General features: G+C 36.4%; 1 protein-coding gene across 3 annotated transcripts in view; it reads right to left on the bottom strand.

Annotated features, from left to right (window-relative positions):
• Positions 1 to 9,144, bottom strand: part of BMP2K (BMP2 inducible kinase) — a 115,979-nt gene that overhangs the window by 1,710 nt on the left and 105,125 nt on the right. The window lies entirely within an intron of this gene.

Here is a 9,144-nt window from a genome sequence, read left to right as displayed (position 1 = left end):
ATAGTACACAAGCAAATTTTCTTCACCTCCTCCTCCCATCTCCAAAATAAGATTATCCAGCCAGTTGCCCTCCTCAGATCCTATGTTTACCCAGCAAACTTCTGCTCATATTTCAACTCTGTTAGTTTTCCCACAGAGATCAACAAGCATGAATAGCTCCTCTGCTTATGTTCCACTGTGTCATTTTTTTAAATGGCATTCTGGGGTTTCTTTGTAAACAAGTATTTTATGAGTTGGAGTAACATGAGTGCATCCCCATAGCCTGATCCAAACTAAGGACCAGCTACTGAACTGAGATGGTGTCAAGGTGACACATCTTACTTTAACAAAAATCTTAACTACCAGTATGTTCACTGTATGATAGGTAATAAAATTTCATCAAATATAGTGGTCTACAATTTCACTGTATGATATATCGTAAAGATAGTATGTTAGTTGATAGTATGAAAATATATGGCCCTCCCAATACACCAGTATACTGAACTGATTTTCCAGAGGTAAGAAACAATTTGAACTGATCCAACCACATATCCATTCATCCCTTCCCCTCTGACTAAGATCAGATACTTTCAAAACAATTGGCTATCAAAACAATTGGCTAGCGTTGGAAGTCCAGTCTTTTGTGATGGAAACTAATTAGCTTATGATAGAAGGACCATTACTTTATCATTATTAACATGGTGGTCTCCATGGCATAGGACAACTCTGAGTAATTTCCTTCTCTTTGAAAGTCAGCACTGTTGTCTTCCCACCTCTCTGACTATTCCCTACTGGTCATATTTGTAGAGACTTCTCTTTCACTAACATCTCCTTAAACATGTATGCTCCCCAGGGTTCTCTCCTTGGCTGTTTTTCTCCCTCTGCATGTCCTCCCCTGGGTCCTAGCTACTTGTATGTTAATCAACATTTACACCATAATGACTGGATCTCTAATTCTTACCATCAATACTTATCCATCCTATTCATCAAATACTTATCACGAATATGTATGTCCTACCATTACTTCAAACTCAGTAATTTCAAAAAGAGATCATCTTTTAACATGTGTTCCTCACCAGTTCCCTCTAAATTAGTGAACACTTCCATCTACCTACCAAGTTCTGCAAACTAGCAGAAATCTGCAAGTCATATTCCCTCTTCCCACCAGTGTTTTTAAAACCTCTAGAATCTGGTCCCTCCTTTCCCTCTGCCAGCTGTCTATCCCATCCCCTCCTAATCTTCACCCAGCAAATCCTTAGCCTCTAAACTTGCCTGTCTGCCTCCAGTCCCATATCCCTCAAACTGCTCTACACTTGTCACCAGAATAAGCTTTCTGAAGTACTAATCACGTGGCTACTGCTGAAACCCCTTCAGAGTCTCTCTAAAGACAAGGAAAGGGGGTATCCACCACTAAGCCCTCAGGTATAAAACATTTAGAAATCAACAAAGGAACCTGCAAAGCAAACAGGGATGTGCCAGAGAGGAAGAACAAAAGCCGGTGAGTGTAATGTTGCCAAAGCCAAAAGAGGAGAGTGTTTCCGGGGGAGGGAGTAAGACAGCTCCCCTGGGTGATGCAAAGAAGTCCAATGAAATGAGGACGGAACTGGCCACTGGCTCTGGTCAGCTCATGCAGGTTGCTGACAACCTTGAAGTGGGGAGTGGGGAGGAAATCTAGTGGGGCTGAGGAGTGAGAGGGAGAGAAGATGTAGAGATTTCCATTAGTTATACTTAAACACAAATGTAATCTTCATCTATTATTCATCTGCCAGTTCCCTGAAACCAGCCAAGAGCTATATGCTGTACTTTACATGTTCATAATAAGCTTATCTTAAATCCTAACAGATTAAAACTAAATCAAATGCAGATTCTCATTTGACTTCTCCACACAGCATACTTCTGATATTAAAAACAAAGATTACTTTTAGATTAGCCAGAGCATTTATTTTCATGAATTTTTATTCAAAGGCAAAAAACACAATGGCAAAGACTTGCAATCATCCCTGACTTTGGGACAGTCCCTCTAAAATACATGTTAACTTATTACCTCCTCAGGCTACGTACCCACCCACAGAGAGCCACAACGGGCAGCCCTCATGCCTGCTCGCGGACACCTCCAGGAACATTCCAATATGTTTCCTAAAGTGTCTTCTCCAGAACGCTATTCCCATAACAAGAACCAAACAGTTCTGTGGTCTCAGGCAACAGGGTTTATGAAATGCTGCACATCCCCCCCACCACTCACTTGGAAAATGCTTGTCATACGAAAGGTGCTGACACATCTTAATGAAACCTAGGGTTTCCCAAGTTTGCTTCACTACAAACACTTTTATTTCCATGTAACACCTATTAACTTTTATAAACAATTTTGCAAAAAGCACTCAGGGAAAATGCCACTCTACAATTTCCCTGGAAATTTTTCCATTTCTAGGGCACAGAGTTCTATTCCTAGAAATCTTCTGGAACATTTAACACAGGGACAAGAGTCCTTCAATTGACCTTCTTCTGGTATTCTTATATTAATCCTAGTCTTCTAAATTAACTGTTTCCTTTACCCAAATGGTCAACATTGCTTTCCAAAACACATTTGTCACTTTCTACTTCCTACTCTGTCTGCCTTTTGTCAGCTTCTCAAAGTTGTATTAATAACAGATGTGTATTTCTTTGTTGTAAAGTGCTATACAGATCTACTTTTTAAATTGTCAGTGTGGTTATGAATTGGTGGAGGTTTTCACTTACCATTTTTAATGCATCTTTACAGGTATCAACATAGTCCATTAGTAATTCTGATAGAAACATAATAAAACATTGTATGTATAATGTTTAACTACCTACTGTCTAGATTATTTCTAGTTTTTCAGCATTTTAAATGACCATTCACTTCTTTGAGAGGGAAAAAAAAAACCCTTTTTTATAATAATTTGTTTATCAATTTACTGTTGCTCCTTCCTTACGCAAAATCAATACACAGCTAATAAAGTTACTTAGACCCCAGCTAAATCCTCTACTATGTTCCCTCATACATGAGGGAATATATATTATTATATTACAAGAGAGTAATACGATAATAGCAGGTTCTACTTGGTAGGACTACTGTAAAGAAAGGACTTAAAATAGTGCCTGACACAAAAGTATTTGATTAAGTTAACTGTCATCATCTCCAGGGCAAGGCCAAACTCAATTATCTCATACATCATACTCTAACTTCCCACCTACTTTTCTGGACTCAATGGTTGAAGACGGATCTAAATGAGAGGGAAGAGTAGAGAGGGGGCAGAGAGGAGGGTGCAAGTCTATGGCTAATTCAAGAGTGGCTCAGGTCCACTTTGGAATTGGCCAAAAATAAACAGGCAAACAAATGTATATTTACACACCACAAGGGTGCATTTTGGTTCCTGGAATCTGTATCTCTCATTTTTAAATAGCTATAGTTGAGACCACAATATAAGAAATTGAAAGGACCTCTTTCAAAAAGAACATGAAAAGACACATGCAATGATCTATCCCATCTTTATGGTTTCAGATTACATCCCTGAAAAGTATGGGCAACTGGGGAAATTTCTGGTTGGTTTTGACAGACTAGTTTTATTTCTTTTATTGTCACCCCTTCATAATACTAAAACAAGCAATCAAAAATATTAACCCAAATTCCTTTTTTCTCCCATATTCTTATAACCCACCCTGACCCTACTGAAATGTTTCTGTATTTCTCCATCCTTCCACTCCTTCATAAACTGGTGCAGGATCATGAGCAGCAATGGGCCTCTCTGCCAGCATACTAATAGCAACTCAAATATTAAGCACCATGAAGCACAATTTTAAGTACAAGTGTTCATCTCTCTGCAGCACCTCCTGCTGAGGAAAAGTTAAGTTCCAAAGCTGCAAGTTAATACCATCCTAGATAACCATCTTAGTTGTCATTTTCTGTAACAACAGCCATCTACTTAATTATCCTCTCTTCTTTGTGAAAATACAAAAAACTGAGAAAGAAATGGAAATTAAAGTGGAGGGAGGGATAAATGGGAGATTTACTGACGTATACACAGCACTATATATAAAACAGATAACTAATAAGGACCTACTGTATATCATAGGGAACTCTACTCAATACTCTATAATGACCTATATGGGAAAAGAATCTAAAAAAGAGTGGATATATGTACATGTATAACTGATTCACTTTGCTGTACAGCAGAAAGTAACACAACACTGTAAATCTACTATACTCCAATAAAAAACTTTTTTTTAATATTACTTCAATATACTCTAAGACTTTTAGTCCTTTTCTTTCACAAAAGACTGTCAAAATAAGTATTACAAGTTAGAAAGTTGGTTACCAACTGTACAATGTACAGTGCTTTAAAATGTGACTTCATAGCTGAGTGCCATCAACTTTTATAAACTATTTCTTTACCTAAACATATTTCTGTAATTAAAAAAATTCAGATATTCCTACTCTTTGCTCTTGGTGCCAGATTGCTTCTTCCAAGTTGTCAGAGCAAATATTATACATTTGATTTACTATGAAATTTAAATCAGGATTATTTCATTGCTTAAGTTAATTTCCCAAAAGTATAGCCTAAATATGTTGCCTTATAATTCAATATATCCCAAATCCTAATAATCCCTATATTTACTGAGATCTGTATTAAAAATGGCTGGTTTTCAGGTGGGTAGAAGGGGAGCTATAATATTTACAATAAGCACCAGGCACATGTACTTCAAGCATAAACAAATGTCTAGAATGTCCCCAGGATCTTACCTCAGTGGCATTTTCCTCCATTAAATGATATTGGTAAAACACTGTAAAATTTCATATATTGACCAATTTTTATTCGTGGCTCTAAGTAGGGCCTTCTTCTTTCTTTAAACTAAATACAGTAGAATGATATTTTGATGTCTTCGAGTCAAGATATTTTTATTTCTGTTCTGTGCCTTAGATGTAAAAATTTCAGCTTTTTGAGTAATCCTCATCTTTTGAGGTTGTGTTTGATTTCAGGAAATAACCAAAATCTAATCAGAGCCAAATCCTGAGAATAAGGTGAGTGACTAAGATAGACAATGCAGATTTGGGTAAACTATTAAGAACAGCAATGATGTTATAAAGTCTTAAATTCTCGTGTGGCATATAAATTTGTCTCTCGGGGAAATTCCAAGTATTGGGGGGAAAAAAAACCACAGAAGTCACTAAAGTAAGCATTAAGAGAACTAGTACTTTTTTACACACATAAATTCTGCTTATTCTCACTGCTTTATGGCTTAACATACCTCATTTATAGAATTTCAAGACTGTAGTTCAAAGCTAACAAAGTAGTGCTTCAGTTACTCAGCACCATCCATAAAATAACAAGCACTTACTAAATAAGTGAAATACCAAATTAACCATTTGGTAACTGTCCATATTCCAATACACACAGTATACTTCCGTTACTTCATCAAAGTATCCTTTGATGACCTATGTTCTCATTTAGAGTCAGTTATCACTTAGTGTCTCAGTTTCCTCGTCTGTAAAGTATGGACAGCAATAGTATCTACCTCAGAGAACTGTAGCAGGGATTAAAGTGAGAATTCTGGTAAAATGCTTACAACAGGGTTAGCACATTGTAGGTACTCAGTAAAGAGCTATATTATTGTTATTGCTAATGTATTATACCATCATTTCATGATTATTTACAGAGTACCTACTATACATTTCTAATGGTGCTGAGCAATGAATCAGAGAAGATAGTAACTAATATTGTCCTCAGTGCAAATACAGTGCCAAGGGGTTTTCATACAATATCTCTTAACCCCCCACCACTTAGGCTCCCACACATTAGGGTAAAAATGCTCTGTGAGGTTTGCTACTATCTTTCCCCTTCAATCTTATTAGCCACATCTTCAAAAATGTTCCCCTTGCTTTCCATGGCAGATCATTGTCATGACTTCCTACCACTTCACAATAGGCAATGTTACCAACCAATACTCATCCCCTAGCTTTCTGGTTTCTCTTAACATTTCTTTCCTTTGGTGACCTTAATCCTGTTTCACACTTTCAACTGTATCTTGAAAACAAAAAACATGAAGAGATTTTTAAAGACATAGTCCATCTCTTTATATACATAGATAATTTGAAACTAAGGAAAAGCTGAATGACTTGTCCAAGTTTAACGCCATAGTGACTTCTTTGCTGATGACACTAGTTTAAAACTCTCATCTGTAAATTCTACAATTAAACTACCAGTAGAATATTATCACCAGCAAACATTCAGTATAGCTTAGCTTAGCACCAACCCCCTGCAAAATACAACCACAGACCTGTGCTTCTTTTAGATCCCCTTTACAAACTATGCCTGAAAATTAAATTTAAAAAAAGGAACAAAAAACTAATAAAATGAGCAGAGTATTGTTTCTATTTCAGCAAACAGTGTTTTGTCGAACAGCAGGATAAATAACTTAACCCTGTAGGGTTAAGTGCTGGAAATACTATAAGGCTTAATCAACAAATGAAAGCATATACAACGTTACAAAATCCACAGAAGATAAACATCCAAAAAAAGCCTTGGTTTCCTCATCTATAAAATAAGAACAATAATGAGACTTACCTGATAGAGCTGAACATTAGTAAAATTCATCTTGTCTAGTGAGAGCTCATTACATATCGGGTGTGTGAGAGAGGGACAGGTTGCATGGGATCACCCAAACACACCTTGGTGATGAATTCATTCATCACCACATTCCATGGCAGACAGAGGTGCAACAATTCCTGCCTTCAAGAAGCTTATCAACCACGTTGACAGTTCTGAAACCCAGGGACTAATCCTGAGTCTAGTGATCTGGAGAATGACTGACCAAGGCAAAAACAATTGGAAGGTTCTGAAGAACAAGCTTACGTAACCAAACATGAATCCACCAAATGAAGAACATACGAACATAAATTCACCTATTCCAAGCTTGAGTTTTCATAAAAAGATATTTCTAGATGTTAAAATTTTAAAGACATTATAATCTTGCACAGTCCAAAAGAGGATTCCAAACTCAAAAGCTAAAATTTATTGTTAAATTATTATTATTATTTTAGACTTTCATACACATATTATTAGTATTCTTTTAAAGAAATATTTTGTGAAAAGAATGAGATCCTAGTTACTGCCACACTACTTTAAATAGATACTGCAAATGTATTCTTAAGCCACATAAATGAACCCTTATAAACTGCATCAAAAAATACAAAATATTTAGAATGTGTCCAAAACAATGTGGGGAGGGGGCATATTTGCATCATACTGTTCATATTACCATTCTTCTAATCAGGTTTCCATCTTTTAGAGGACAGCTCTTTTAGCTATAAAACAGGTGGTACATTTTTAATCATATAAGAAGCTTCCAGTTTCAAGAAAATTTTGATGTTCTTTTCCTTGCTAACGGATTATAGAGGATGAATGGCTTGAAACTGCTATTGTAATTACATGCCTTCTGTTGTCTCATCATTTAGGGTATAAGGGAGGGGCTGTAAGACTTTAAAGCTCACTTCGAAATGGAAGCATACTGCCTGCCATCACTTCTCAGCAATTTACCATGCCAGACCCAAGGATTAGTGGATTAGAAGATTTTATCAAAATCTGTATGATTTCTCTCAAGATAGGGCAAGTGACAAGGCCTGAGTATAAGAAGAGAATCATGCTAGTCGTGGGCAATAATTGCCAGTCTGATTAAAAATGCCATAAAATGAACATTTCTGTCACATTACTCATATTATTGTAGGTTTTTATTTAAAATAAGTCACTTGACACTTGATGAGGGATCAAGATGGCGGAGGAGTAGGACGTGGAGCTCACATCTTCCCACAAATACATCAAAAACACATCTACAAGTGGAATGATTCACACAGAACATCTACTGAACACACTGGTAAAACAAGTCACTTAACACTTCCGTTTTGCTACTATTTACAGAACAAAGTCTAGCATCAGACAGAGCTGGATTCCTACTTAAATAAACTATCTGACCTTAAGCAAGTCACTGATCCTGCCCGGAGCCTGTTTCCACCATAGGATTCAATAAGTGGTAACCATTATTGCTGACATTCTGGAATAGGAAATTTCTTGATCTTCAAGAATTACTAGAATCTAAATTTATAAACAATACACCTCATCATGGTTTATAAAATGACCCAGCATTTAGACTGGCAATCTGTAAGAATTTATGTTCCAACAAGTATTTGCTAATATATGATGTGACCTCTCCCAACCTTAAATTCAATTTAACTTCCTATTAGATAACGAGACCCACGAGGTAGGTCTGGGGTGGGGGAGAGTAGGGGAAGCTCACCAAACCTAATTAAAGATGAAATGCAATACAAGAAATCTAAAATTTCAGTGACAAAATTCTTCAAAGACTATAGGTTTCAGAATTTGAGTGTTTATTAAAATTAGGTGGTCCACGCTGTAATTCAGAGCTGCACATCCCATGTTAGTATACAAAATAACTGTAACACGATGCCTCGGGGAGAAGGAAGGCTGGGTGTGTTCCAGGACTGGGAATGAATACCACGCTTTTAACAGGGTGTTTATGTGTGTCCTGTACTGAATACTGGTAGTTAATGCTTTAATAAAAATAGAAATGGCACTATTAAAACAGTTCGTGGTGGGGAACAGCTTCACAAACAGGTTCTACACTTTATTAAAAGATTGCATTCTGTAGTTAATTAGATTATTACTGGAACTCTGTACTACTACTAGCTGGATAGCAGCTGCAAAACTTATTTTACACTAAGATTCTGGAATTTAGTAATAAGCAGTAAAAATACTATTTAATAACACTACCAACAACAGCCACAACAGCAACCAACACTGAGGATGTTTGTGTGCTGTATAACATGCTCTCATTAAATCCTTTCAATAATCTCAACTAGCTAATATTATCCCCAATTTAAGAAAAAGAAACCCTCTAAGAAATTAGGCAACACCCAGTATCACATGGTTAATCTGTGACAGAACTAAGATTCATACCCAGGGCTCTATAATCTTAAAGTCAATGTTCTTTATGACACACCACACTACTAATATCAGTTTAGTAACCTGACATAAAAGATATATATAATTCCATTATAATTAAGATATCAGCTTATGCAATAAGATATTCCCTTTACATATAGCACCCAACAGATCCTTGATTAATTATTTGGTT

The sequence above is a fragment of the Hippopotamus amphibius genome, chromosome 3 (genome assembly GCF_030028045.1).
Source record: "Hippopotamus amphibius kiboko isolate mHipAmp2 chromosome 3, mHipAmp2.hap2, whole genome shotgun sequence".
Taxonomy (NCBI): Eukaryota; Metazoa; Chordata; class Mammalia; order Artiodactyla; family Hippopotamidae; genus Hippopotamus; species Hippopotamus amphibius.
The sequence above is the reverse complement of the archived record's forward strand: the minus strand, read 5'-3'. Positions and strand labels throughout refer to the sequence as shown.